Source organism: Hyperolius riggenbachi, chromosome 1 (assembly GCF_040937935.1).
Source record: "Hyperolius riggenbachi isolate aHypRig1 chromosome 1, aHypRig1.pri, whole genome shotgun sequence".
NCBI lineage: Eukaryota > Metazoa > Chordata > Amphibia > Anura > Hyperoliidae > Hyperolius > Hyperolius riggenbachi.
Genome location: NC_090646.1, coordinates 477800759 through 477815699, shown reverse-complemented (window position 1 = coordinate 477815699; position 14941 = coordinate 477800759). Strand labels below are relative to the sequence as shown.

Genomic DNA, 14941 nt, shown 5'->3' with positions numbered 1-14941 from the left:
AGAAAGAGGCGGCAGAGAGAGAATCCGCCCGCCGACACGACCTTGACATGGCCAAACTGCGAGGGCAAGGCCAAAATCCCTCACAAAGTGCTCCCGAACCCCGGCCCACAGCAGGCCCGTTTGGGACTCCAAAGTTTAAATTCCCAGAAATGGAGAAGGGAACCGACCCGGACACTTATTTACACTCCTTTGAAAAGACTTGTCGTCAGCATCATCTGCCCCAGGAGCAGTGGGCGAGATATCTAACACCCAACTTGCGGGACAAAGCGCTTGAGGCGTTTGTGGACTTACCCGCTGAGAAAGACAATGACTATGAGGCGATAAAAGCTGCAATTATCGCCAAATACCAGTTGACCCCAGAGGTCTATCGCAAAAAGTTTCGCTCCCTGCAGAAAGGCCCCACCGACTCTTACACCGACCTGGAGAGTCGCCTGCTGACTGTGTTCAGGCAGTGGTCACGGGGCCTCAAAAAAGACTCTCACCAAGGTCTGGAGGACCTCATCGTGCAGGAGCAGTTGCTGAACTGCTGCACTCCAGATGTCCGGCAGTTTGTCTTGGAGCGGAAGCCTGAATCCGCCAAAGCTGCCGCAGAACTTGCAGACACTTTTGTGGCCACCCGTGTGCCGGACAGCCGCAAACCTCCAGCCCAGAGCTGGAGAGGGGGGAGACCTATGCAACCCAGCTCTCCTCCCCCTGCTAACCGTGGGAATCGGGTCCCACAGCCACAGAGGCCGGATGCTGCACCTGCTACTCATCCGCCTGATGCCACATATGTTCCGAAGTGTTACCACTGTGGACAGCGAGGACACCTCAAGTCTGCCTGCCCCGAGGTGAGGACGCCATCTCCAGAGCCTAGCGCAGAAGTGGCTAGCGCATCCTCTACTGCACACGCCTACCTCGTCATGGGAGCAGCAAATCCTCGACTTTCCGGAAATCATCAAGTCGTGGAAGTTAACGACCAGATCGCTGTTGGTTTCCGCGACACAGGCGCAGAGCTTACCTTGGTTCGCTCTCATCTTGTAGCCAGGGAGAATTTCCTGCCTAATGAGCGTGTCACACTTTTGGGAGTTGGTGGCACACACGCACGCATCGCCAAAGCTCGTGTTGTTCTCGATTGGGGAAGGGGCCGCCAGTCAAAAGTTGTGGGGGTGACAGATGACATCCCAGTGCCTGTGCTGTTGGGCACCGATCTTGGCACCCTACGATCCTTTTATGAACCTGTGATCAACACCCCGGATTGCCAGTCTGGACCCACTCAGGTACTGTACAAGCTTGGGGTGGGACAGAGGGAGGCAGCCAGGGTAATGGTACCTAGCCCTCCTAGGGAAGGAGGGAAGGAAGCGGTACCGGTTTCTAATGGACAGCTGTCTAATCACGGTTTGTCTGACTCTAAACCTGTCACTGTTGTTCCAGATACCTGTGTACATGTGAAAAATGAACGTAACTGTGATGTTAATGTTGTACCAGATGTTGCTAATAGCTTTCATGCTGAATCTCACAGTGCTAAAAATGATGTATGTTTAAATGTGACAGTCTCTAATCTAAGAGGTAACAGTCTTGTTTTGCCTGGGTCATATCCGTCCAGGGCAGTGGAAGCAGGCCAGGTGTCAGAGCAGGCAGCTGGGGGCCTAGACCTCCCCTCCTGCTATGACAGCCAGAGTGCTCCACCATTGTCTGCTGTTAACAAACAGCTGGTGGAGACAGGCCGTTCCTTCCCTGTCTCACCCTTGCATGTCTTCCCCTTGCAGAAGCAACCCAGTGCAAAACTGCCCACAGGTCCACCCTCTATCCTTCCTGGAGAAGGGGCAAGCCTCGCCACCCAGGTGAAGGCAAATTCGTTTTTAAAATTCTGCTCTAATGTTCACCTAGGTTGTGCTGACCAAAATGTTGTGCCAAGGTGTAGTCAGTTAGAGCAGGGGTATGCTACGCTGCTTCCAGATTCGCAGGCTGACACCCGAGAGTCAGGAAGTGACCCGGATGTCAGCCAACGACTCTCTCCCTTACAGGAAGCGCTATGCAAACCCAGCCAGGCCTTTAGAGGTAAGCCTGTTGGTGTGCCTCGCACCATCCGCAAAGCGGACACTGGGACACACCGGACCATGAGGCCTTACGCTTCTGGTGAGTTGTCTAACGGGCAGTCAGATAAGAAGTCGAGAACCCGTTCAGTAGCTAAGCGCCGCGTAGAGCGGGTCATGCAGACCCACTCTGTGCGTCCGTCTGGTAGGGGAGAGATGTGACGGATATTGCGAAAGTCGTGCGCGTAAACGCCAACGATTTTCGCAATAGTCGTGCGCAGTCCCTGTCAGTCTTGGGTAAATGCACAATAGATGTCAATTTCCCTCTCTCTTACTGAGAACAGTAACCTTCCCCCCACATCCTGTTCAGGTCAGGAAAGAATTCACACGTGGCCAGACCACCTGGACAGCAGACATTTGGTCACATAGCTCATGTTCCACCAAACCAGCTCAAACTGGTTGAGACTCACATTTCCCTCCAAGCTCATAGCTTCACACAATGAGAACCTTTACTTTATTAATAATTCAAGATGGGTTTGGCACAGAAAGACAATAAACACATTTCCTGATACCCAGAAATCAGTTCTATCACTCACATGATTTATAATTTTCTGGCTATCAGGAATCAATAGAGAGACCCCTTTATCCGGCATGCGTAGAGCAAATTCATTAGACTAGACGTGTATAGTCTCATTTAATACAGAGTCGCATGCTGCTTATGAATATGGTCTCGGATTTGCGTTGCACCCATCTGGGGCGGAATTACACAAATTATTAATAATTGGTACATTCCTTGCTCCAAGTCTGTGGGTGGCACCCTGACTGCCAGAAGGTAACCCTGCCTCAAACACACCTACTTTCCAGGTAGTGACCGCCCCAAAACTCTGGTCAGTAAAAAGCGTTTGCAAGGAACTCCACCCAGTTCTTCAATTTACATCGACTAGGGAAGTCCAGACATGTGCTCACGGAAGAACCGGGCGCATGTTGTGTACAAAGGACTTTTAAGCTGAATGCCTACGTTTAAACTGGACTATTTTCTTCATGCTTCAAAGGGACTGCTCAGCTAACTAAGTAAGAACTTTCTGTTTTATCCCTTTTATTTTTAAGCTCTGTGTTTTATATGTTAATAGGTGTATATAACTGTATGTAATGCATTTGTGTTATTAAACGTTTAAAAATCGTTTAGCGGTTATGACCTGTTGCTGAACATACACAATCGTACCTATTCTCCTGAACTCGCTACCCTGTGTTTAATAGAAGTATACATTTATAACCCGTATGCGAGAACCCGGCCCAGACATAACGATCTGGCCCAGATTCTTGCATACTGCTAGGGGTTACTAAAGTGTTCTCGAAGTCCTAGTAAAATTACAGTAGCGGGCTGTGTAACTCGCTTGGTGGCAGATCTTTGAATTGTATATGTGTGTGGAGTGATTCGGTTGGTATCAGAACGCTCCCTTCGCGAGTCAGTTCATCAAATTGCGAATGCGGGTTACCCTTCGTGATGAACAAATGACCGTGTAAGAGGATTTCTGACGCTGATCGATTTACCCCACCCGCAGACCGGCTCGCGGTCTGTGACACCACCTACCTACATGAGCACACGCAGTGTGATATACCACTCCGTGCATACCTGTTAACTGCACCTGTGTGACTGACTGCACATTGTATTAGTCAAGTCAGTGCATACCTTTCACTTTATCCCCCCCAATATGGACAAAACAAAAGGCAAAGGCAGGCCACCTGGCAGGTCTGTTCGAGGTCGCGCTGTTGTGTTTTTGTGCGGCCTGCAACCAAAGTACAGTGGTCAGAAGAAGGCACGTGCCATCAACCCCCAATATTGTCAGGACGTAGTTGACTATTTAACACAGAACACCTCATCTTTCTCAGCTTCCACATGGAAGCGTGACATATCTTCCGCCTCCTGCTCTGATTCTGGCACCCCACTTAACACTCAGTCGGCCGCCACCACCAAAGTGCCATCACCCCAGGGCTCAGCAGTGTGGACATTTTTTTGTGTGTCTGCCTCAGATGAGAGCAATGCCATCTGTACTCTCTGCCACTAAAAATTGAGCCGGGGAAAGACCAAGACCCGCGTAGGGACAACAACATTACGAAGGCACATGATTACAAAGCACAAACTGCAATGGGATGACCACCTGAGGGAAAGCAGCACACAAAAGCAAATCCACGCACCGCAGTGGAAGATATGCCATTATTTCTCAAAAAAGGCGATACCCAATCTGTACCGTGATGTTGAAAGGCAAGTGGTGTCATCTCTGGCACTCAGCATTGGGTCAAGGGACCATCTGACCATGTGGTCTGCAAAGCATGGTCAGGCCTGCCCGAAGACTAAGTCAGTCCCCACACACAGCATCTCTGCCTGCACTCCGTGTGACTGCCTGCCCCAAGACTAAGTCGCTCCCCACACAGCATCTCTGCCTGCAGGCCGCTTGACTGCCTTCTCTGCCATCACCAACAGGGTCCAGGCGGATTCCTTAAATTTTAAGGCCGCTGCTAGCAACGGTCGCTATACTAATTTTTCTGGTGCGTGTACATACCAGCCTAATTTTTCTGGCTGCACTGCGGATGCAACAACAAAACAAAAGGCATGTACATGTGCCAATTCCCCTTCGTGATCATTACCTTGCTGCGGTGAAGGGGTCTGCGTATCACAATGAAGCTATGACCGTCGGTTATATGAGTGTCTTGGGGGGGCACACCCAAGATAATAAGGTTGTTGCTTCATTGTGGACAGACCAAATTCGATCAGCTGGACAATCACCTCAGCCTGGCGACCATATGGGCTTGAAAACCGCTATCGCCTGCACTCTCGCCATGGTGCGCACCAGTCCAGCACCGCCGTGACAACACAAACAGCTGTTTGCAGTGTGTTACATAGTGAGTTTGGTGTGTCAATGTGAAGCAGTACTCTAATTACACTCCCTGATTGATGTATACACATGCAAGATGTTTTAAAGCACTTTAGGCCTGCAATTTAGCATTCAATGTGATTTCTGCCCTTAAAACGCTGCTTTGCGTCAAATCCAGATTTTTCCCCGGGACTTTTGGCGTCTATCCCACTCATCCATGCAAAAACTCAGATGTTAGACCCCTTGAAACATCTTTTCCATCACTTTTGTGGCCAGCACAATTTTTTTTCTAGTTTTCCAAGTTCGCCTCCCCATTGAAGTCTATTGCGGTTTGCGGAAGTTCACGCGAACCGAACTTTTTTGCGGAAGTTCGCGAACCGAAAATCAGAGGTTCGGGTCATCTCTACTGCTTAAGTCTCCCGCGGCAGGAGATTCAGACGGAGGAGCCTGCGGGGTATTGGGAAGACTGGCAGAAGAATGGGAATGCTCTGTAGGAGACAGAGCAGGTGCAAAGCAATAACCATAGCAACCATAGCAGCTGCTATGGGGCCCTGGAGCATTGGGGGCCCAAGAGGTAGTTTATGAATTCACCATTAACTTTCTTGTGTTTCTCCACCCTCTGACTTTGCCTGAGTGCACATGAACTATGTGCAGTGTTGATTGCATGAGAAGGTAAATTGCCCAATTAACTCATATTCATAGGGTAGGGGCAGATGGCATTGCTGAAGAGTGCCTTCATATGAGGGCCCCATGAAAGTTTTGCTATGGGGCCCCATGATCTCTAGCTATGCCACTGAGCCAGAGCCTTCCCTCTCCTTATGTGAGTATCTGTTTTTTATTTTAAATATGCCTTCAGACGTGCTTTAAAGGATACATCCAGGCAAAAAACAAAACAAAAATCCACTTACATGGGGCTTCCACCAGCCCTTGGCAGCCGTCCTGTGCCCTCGCCGCAGCTCCAGTGGCTCCCAGTCTTCTACACTGCAGAAGCCAGGTCAGCTTTCTCTGTGCTCCACTGCTACACTGCTGACGTCATCATGACTGTACTGCCCAGGCCCAGTAGTTCTTCTATTATACCAATGGTGTCCAAAATCTACTTTGAGTCTATCTTGTTAACATGTTTTTGTTGACATATAGAGATGGCCCGAACGGTTCGCCGGCGAACGGCTCCAGGCGAACTTTGGGTGGTTCGCATTCGCATGCGATCGCAAACTTTCCCGGAAGTTCGGATCGCCCCATAGTGCGCCATTAGGGTCAACTGTGACCCTCTACATCACAGTCAGCAGGCACATTGTAGCCAATCAGGCTACACTCACTCCTGGAGCCACTCTCCCCCTTATATAAGACAGGGAGCGCCGGCCATTACACTCACTCGTGTGCCTGCTATAGTGAGAGAAGGGCAAGCTGCTGCAGACTGTTTCTCCTAGGGAAAGATTAGTTAGGCTCTTGTCTTGTTAACTTGCTCCTGGCTGATTCTTATTGCTAAAATAGCACCCCACAACAGCTCTTTTGAGAGCTCATCTTGTTCTTGTGATCTATTTTTTGTGTGTGTTTCATAGACAGCTTTTGTAATTCATACTGTGTGTGTGCTGTCCCACTGACACTTGTGTTGCATAGACAGCTTTTGTAATTCATACTGTGTGTGTGCCACTGCCAGGCCCAGCTCATTCAGCGACTACCTGTGTGTGTTATAGGCAGCTGCACATTGTAATACCCATTACTGCATATACCTAGCTGTTGTGTTTAGTGAACCCACCACATCACTGCATATACCTAGAGGTTGTGCTGAGTGAACCCACTTCATCACTGCATATACCTAGCTTTTGTGTTCAGTGAACCCACCTCATCACTGCATATACCTAGCTGTTTTGTTGAGTGAACCCACCTCATCACTGCATATACCTAGCTTTTGTGTTAAGCGAACCCCCCTCATAACAGCATATACCTAGCTGTTGTGTTAAGCGAACCCCCCTCATAACAGCATATACCTAGCTGTTGTGTTCAGTGAACCCACCTCATCACTGCATATACCTAGCTGTTTTGTTGAGTGAATCCACCTCATCAATGCATATACCTAGCTTTTGTGTTAAGTGAACCCACCTCATCACAGCATATACCTAGCTGTTGTGTTCAGTGAACCCACCTCATCACTGCATATACCTAGCTGTTTTGTTGAGTGAACCCACCTCATCACTGCATATACCTAGCTTTTGTGTTAAGTGAACACACCTCATCACAGCATATACCTAGCTGTTGTGTTCAGTGAATCCACCTCATCACTGCATTTACCTAGCTGATTTGTTGAGTGAACCCACCTCATCACTGCATTTACCTAGCTTATGTGTTAAGTGAACCCACCTCATCACAGCATATACCTAGCTGTTGTGTTCAGTGAACCCACCGCATCACTGCATATACTTGACTACCTTTTGTGTTAAGTGAACCCACCTCATTACAGCATCAGTGTTCTCCCCAGGACTTATTAAGTGGGCGGGCCGCCCGGCTGTTTTGAGCCACCGCCCGCCTGTTTTGAAACCCCACCACCGCCTTTTTTCTGAGTATTAACACTTTCTCTGAGCGGCGATCCTTAAGAAAATGGCCGCCGCAAAGCCATGAGCAGGGGACACTTTTCAAGCTCACAGTGTACTGGGCGGGATGAGTCAGCGTCTTCCACAAATTAATGCGCGTCTGCACCACCCACCGGCCAATAGGAAACCTCGCCGACCCGACCCGCACTTCAGTCACGTGGTGTGGTGTCACCAGGGAGGGTCCTAGCGCTGCTATATGGCGAACCTGAGCGATGGAGGAGCGTGTTCACAATGTGGTTGACTCCAGCCTTGCTCTCCTTGTCGTAGTTCTGGCGGTAAGTCATGATGCTGGTGGGATTCGGTGTTGTCTCGGTTAATAACCAGTGAGGATTGGTCCGGCGCAAAGAAGCCTCTGTTCCGTTCAAACAAGAACCGAGGTATCTGCCAGACGTGTATTTACAGGAGTGCAGTATATCTCACCCAGCCACGCTCTCTGTTTAGATAGCATGAGGTTCTGTTCAGCCAAGCACGCAGCCTGTTTGCAGCATAGCTGTATTCTGCAGTCTGCCTAACGGGTCACTCATCCTCTGTAGTGGCTGTGACGTCATCTGTCTCTGCCCCCCGTCCCGCGCCCATGGCTCTGCTCATGTTGCACGTGGAGGTCTGGTGTCATTAATCTTTTGGTAAGACAGTCTTCTCTGTACTCCCCCCCCCCCACATATATACACACACACACATATATATACACACACACACACACACACACACACACACACACACACACACACACACACACCCCTCCTCTTTAAAGCACACATTCCATTGAGTTTCTGCTTCTCATTCACTGTGCCTGATGCAGGTAACGGCACACCGTTCTCACTTTGTTTATACAATGCTTTCTGCATTCCTCACTCTGGCTGGTATTGCTTTATTTGTACATAGCACTTTCTCCGCTGTTCAGCCGTTTGGATGCTCAGTGATTTATATTTGTTTTTTTTTATCTTGTATGACTGTATTTTACTGTTGCACTGTTTCATCATTTACTATATTATTTTCATTAACTGCTGCACTGCCACTTTATGCTGTATGGGCAGATCGACCAAGATACAGATCCCTCTCTGATCAGAGAGAGATCTATTGGCTGCCCATACACTGCAGACTGATTACTGAACAACCTTATGACACTGCCTCATCCTCTCCATTGCTGTCCCATCCAAATGTTAATCTGCTCCCCTGCAGCTGCTCCTGGTTCCGAATTCATGTTGCACATGGCTGGTGTATGTGTGATGTTACACGCCTTTTCCTTCACGCACCTGATCGACAACATTGGTCTGAAATTTTACAGCTTGCTCAATTGTGATATTGGTTTTGGCTCAGAATCTGTTGATTCATTGATTGGGCAGGCTTGTTGTGACACCAGTTTTAATTTAATTACATAAAATTATCCAAATCACTAGATGGATGGACACCTTAAGAACGCCTCTATTATTTGCTAAATGACTTCCTGCTTGAAGCTTTACTATTCTCAGAAAAGCATGGCGTATTATATCAATAAACTAGCCATCTGGTCTTCAACCAGTGCAGGTGGGGGAACAACATGCAGAATCTGAGACTAATCGTAGTGCTGCATTTATACTTACCTGAGGATTCTTCCAGCCACCTGTGGTCCGTGGGCTCCAACGCCATCCTTCTGGGCCGCTCTGGTCCTCCGCTGGCTGGCCTAGTCTCTTCCTTCCGTGGCCCAGTTGTGCTGTAATGCCTATATAAGGACAGTGAGCCCATGGTCCACAGGGGGCTAGAGGAAACCCCAGGTAAGTATAAATACAGCACTTTGATTAGTCTCAGGTACACTTTAAAGAATGCATTAACCACACACACCTCCAACTAGTAAATTAGCGTTACTGGCTGCCAATTGATCCCCAGCACCAGCCAGATCTCTGTGACAAATCGCACTAGCCAGTGGCTTACACAATATGGCTGTTTAATTTTTGTATATAGAGACAGTTGGCTACTAATTTTATCTTGAGGCACCTAGCTATTTAATAAGAAATTGGCTATTTTATCTTGATGCAAAGGAATACTTGATTCTTTTACCTGGATTCATGTGACTACTTGTTTCTTGAATCTGGAGGCATCTGATTAATCAGCTATTGGGTAATGAATTTTGTTATCGATGATTCAAAATTTTTATTCTGCATGAAGGCTAGTTTCCATTAGGGGTTATTTGCAGCATTACCCTGCATGTAAATGAATTTGCCTCGCCGTGGACCCACCCCACAGTGGTTGGCATGCACACCACTGGCTGGCAGAGGAGGATGGAGAAATCCGGGCAATCAGCAGGGATGAGTACCGAGGTGGATGGATCACGCCCATTATCCGCCTTATGTCATAGCCACGCCCATTTTACTCCACCCAGCTACTTTTTCATGCCACCCGGCTGGAGAAAAATTCTGGGGAGAACACTGAGCATATACTTACCTACCTGTTGTGTTAAGTGAACCCACCTCATCACATCATATGCCTAGCTGTTGTGTTCAGTGAACCCACCTCATCACAGCATATACCTAGGTTTTGTGTTAAGTGAACCCACCTCATCACAGCATATACCTAGCTGTTGTGTTCAGTGAACCCACCTCATCACTGCATATACTTAGCTGTTTTGTTGAGTGAACCCACCTCATCACTGCATATACCTAGCTTTTGTGTTAAGTGAACCCACCTCATCACAGCATATACCTAGCTGTTGTGTTCAGTGAACCCACCTCATCACTGCATATACCTAGCTGTTTTGTTGAGGGAACCCACCTCATCACTGCATATACCTAGCTTTTGTGTTAAGTGAGCCCACCTCATCACAGTATATACCTAGCTGTTGTGTTCAGTGAACCCACCTCATCACTGCATTTACCTAGCTGTTTTGTTGAGTGAACCAACCTCATCACTGCATATACTTACCTACCTTTTGTACTAAGTAAACCCACCTCATCACATCATATACCTAGCTGTTGTGTTCAGTGAACCCACCTCATCACAGCATATACCTAGCTGTTGTGTTCAGTGAACCCACCTCATCACAGCATATACCTAGCTGTTGTGTTCAGTGAACCCACCTCATCACTGCATATACTTACCTACCTTTTGTGTTAAGTGAACCCACCTCATCACAGCATATACCTAGCTGTTGTGTTCAGTGAACCCACCTCATCACTGCATATACTTACCTACCTTTTGTGTTCAGTGAACCCACCTCATCACTGCATATACCTAGCTGTTTTGTTGACATGTACATGTGCCAATTCCCCTTCGTGATCATTACCTTGCTGCTTTTGTGTTAAGTGAACCCACCTCATCACAGCATATACCTAGCTGTTGTGTTCAGTGAACCCACCTCATCACTGCATATACCTAGCTGTTTTGTTGAGTGAACCCACCTCATCACTGCATATACCTAGCTTTTGTGTTAAGTGAACACACCTCATCACAGCATATACCTAGCTGTTGTGTTCAGTGAATCCACCTCATCACTGCATTTACCTAGCTGATTTGTTGAGTGAACCCACCTCATCACTGCATTTACCTAGCTTATGTGTTAAGTGAACCCACCTCATCACAGCATATACCTAGCTGTTGTGTTCAGTGAACCCACCGCATCACTGCATATACTTAACTACCTTTTGTGTTAAGTGAACCCACCTCATTACAGCATATACTTACCTACCTGTTGTGTTAAGTGAACCCACCTCATCACATCATATGCCTAGCTGTTGTGTTCAGTGAACCCACCTCATCACAGCATATACCTAGGTTTTGTGTTAAGTGAACCCACCTCATCACAGCATATACCTAGCTGTTGTGTTCAGTGAACCCACCTCATCACAGCATATACCTAGCTGTTGTGTTCAGTGAACCCACCTCATCACTGCATATACTTAGCTGTTTTGTTGAGTGAACCCACCTCATCACTGCATATACCTAGCTTTTGTGTTAAGTGAACCCACCTCATCACAGCATATACCTAGCTGTTGTGTTCAGTGAACCCACCTCATCACTGCATATACCTAGCTGTTTTGTTGAGGGAACCCACCTCATCACTGCATATACCTAGCTTTTGTGTTAAGTGAGCCCACCTCATCACAGTATATACCTAGCTGTTGTGTTCAGTGAACCCACCTCATCACAGCATATACCTAGCTGTTGTGTTCAGTGAACCCACCTCATCACTGCATATACTTACCTACCTTTTGTGTTAAGTGAACCCACCTCATCACAGCATATACCTAGCTGTTGTGTTCAGTGAACCCACCGCATCACTGCATATACTTAACTACCTTTTGTGTTAAGTGAACCCACCTCATCACTGCATATACCTAGCTGTTTTGTTGAGTGAACCCACCTCATCACTGCATATACCTAGCTTTTGTGTTAAGTGAACCCACCTCATCACAGCATATACCTAGCTGTTGTGTTCAGTGAACCCACCTCATCACTGCATTTACCTAGCTGTTTTGTTGAGTGAACCCACCTCATCACTGCATTTACCTAGCTTATGTGTTAAGTGAACCCACCTCATCACAGCATATACCTAGCTGTTGTGTTCAGTGAACCCACCGCATCACTGCATATACTTACCTACCTTTTGTGTTAAGTGAACCCACCTCATCACAGCATATACTTACCTACCTTTTGTGTTAAGTGAACCCACCTCATCACATCATATACCTAGCTGTTGTGTTCAGTGAACCCCCCTCATCACAGCATATACCTAGCTGTTGTGTTCAGTGAACCCACCTCATCATTGCATATACTTACCTACCTTTTGTGTTCAGTGAACCCACCTCATCACAGCATATACCTAGCTGTTGTGTTCAGTGAACCCACCTCATCACAGCATATATCTAGCTGTTGTGTTCAGTGAACCCACCTCATCACTGCATATACTTACCTACCTTTTGTGTTCAGTGAACCCACCTCATCACTGCATATACCTAGCTGTTTAGTTGAGTGAACCCACCTCATCACTGCATGTACCTAGCTTTTGTGTTAAGTGAACCCACCTCATCACAGCATATACCTAGCTGTTGTGTTCAGTGAACCCACCTCATCACTGCATATACCTAGCTGTTTTGTTGAGGGAACCCACCTCATCACTGCATATACCTAGCTTTTGTGTTAAGTGAGCCCACCTCATCACAGCCTATACCTAGCTGTTGTGTTCAGTGAACCCACCTCATCACTGCATTTACCTAGCTGTTTTGTTGAGTGAACCAACCTCATCACTGCATTTACCTAGCTTATGTGTTAAGTGAACCCACCTCATCACAGCATATACCTAGCTGTTATGTTCAGTGAACCCACCTCATCACAGCATATACCTAGCTGTTGTGTTCAGTGAACCCACCTCATCACTGCCTATACTTACCTACCTTTTGTGTTCAGTGAATCCACCTCATCACTGCATATACCTAGCTGTTTTGTTGAGTGAACCCACCTCATCACTGCATATACCTAGCTGTTGTGCTCAGTGAACCCACCTCATCACTGCATATACTTATATACCTTTTGTGTTCAGTGAACGCACCTCATCACTGCATATATGTAGCTGTTGTGTTCAGTGAACCCACCTCATCACAGCATATACCTAGCTGTTGTGTTCAGTGAACCCACCTCATCACTGCATATACTTACCTACCTTTTGTGTTCAGTGAACCCACCTCATAACTGCATATACCTAGCTTTTTTGTTGAGTGAACCCACCTCATCACTGCATATACCTAGCTGTTGTAGCAAGTGGTGTCATCATTGTCCGCCATAACAGATTCTCGGTAAAGGATTTAACGTTAATTCATTTAAAATACAGCAGGGCCCCGAAAATCCTCCTCCTGTATTGTTATTTTTGGTCACTACCTTGGGACGTGCATGCCATGCCTGCTTCCTTCCTTGGATGTGTGGTGGTAGCCGTTCCTGATCCTTTGCCCACAGAGTGCCTGCTGCCTTCCTTGGATGTGTGGTGGTGGCAGTTTCTTAGGCTCCTACTCCAGACCGGAATCGAACCAGTATTCCCTGGCCATTACCCCTGGTCAGTCACCATGGTACTGAGAAAGTACCATGAAAAGTTTCACACAGTTGAATGAATGGCAGACTTGCCCTCCATAACACATTCTTGGCAAAGGCTTTTGAATTGGTTTGTCTTCCGCTGGGTCAAGGGTCCATCTGAGCACAGATGCCTGGTCTGCAAAGCACAGTCAGGGCAGGTACATTACTTACACAGCATGGGTCTCAGGCCCCCACTTCGGACCGGAATCGAACCCCGATTCCCCGGCCATTACCCACTGGTCACAATGGCAGACTTGCCCTCCAGAACAGATTCTCGTGAAAGGCAAGTGGTGTCATCATTGTCCGCCATAACAGATTCTCGTTAAAGGATTTAAAGTTAATTCATTTCACATACACAGCAGGGCCTCAAAAGACCTCCTCCGAGTTCTGTATTGTTATTTTTGGTCACTACCTCGGGACGTGCATGCCATGCCTTCTGCCTTCCTTGGATGTGTGTGGTGGTAGCCATTTCTTAGGCTCCAACTCCAGACCGGAATAGAACCAGGATTCCCCGGCCATTACCTGTCATCACTCACAATGGAAGACTTGCCCTCCATAAAAGATTCCCGCCTCCTTGAGGGGGAGACCAACCTGGTGAATCGCAGCGAAGGCACCATCAGACTTGCCCTCCATAACAGTTTTTTGTTTAAGGATTTAAAGTTAATTCATTTCACATACACAGCAGGGCCTCGAAAGTCCTCCTCCAAGTCCTGTATTGTTATTTTTGGTCACTACCTTGGGACGTGCATGCCATGCCTTCTGCCTTCCTTGGATGTGTGTGGTGGTAGCCGTTTCTTAGGCTCCAACTCCGGACCGGAATAGAACCAGGATTCCCCGGCCATTACCTGTGGTCACAATGGCAGACTTGCCCTCCATAATAGATTCTCATTGCAGGTACTGAACCGCAAGCAGAAAATGTAATGTAAAAATATATAGATGTAAGCTTTAACAATGGTAGAGAAAGAACCATGGAAAGTTGATAAGGCAGTCAGACATGACCTAACCTGACATCACTGAGTGAGGAAGAGCAATTTCGCCATGGTGCGCAGTAGTCCAGCACGGCCATCACTACACAAACAGCTGTGCATTACACAGTGTGTTTGGTGTGTCAGTGTGAAGCAGTACACTAATTACACTATAGGCCTTCTATTTAGCATTCAAAGGGCTCGATTCACAGAGCGGTGCTAACCCAGTTAGAGACTTTAGGCGTGATAACCATTGCACAACGCTGGTGAAAAGCCAGTTTAGGCGTGATAAGTTTAGGCATCATAAGTTTAGGCATGATAAGTTTAGATACGTTTAGATCGTGCGCAAAGTCCCGCACGCAAAGCAGCGTCATTAAGCTCTATGCGAAGTGCACTAGACTTTGCTAGCGCAAAACTTTTGATCAGCTGTGCACTGCGGTGCTAACCCAGTTGGTGCCTAAACTTAT

The 14941-nt window shown here is 47.4% G+C and overlaps 1 protein-coding gene across 2 annotated transcripts in view; it reads left to right on the top strand.

The window, feature by feature from the left end:
• The window catches only part of LOC137554635 (basement membrane proteoglycan-like), a 67837-nt gene that overhangs the window by 28088 nt on the left and 24808 nt on the right, over positions 1-14941 (top strand). The window lies entirely within an intron of this gene.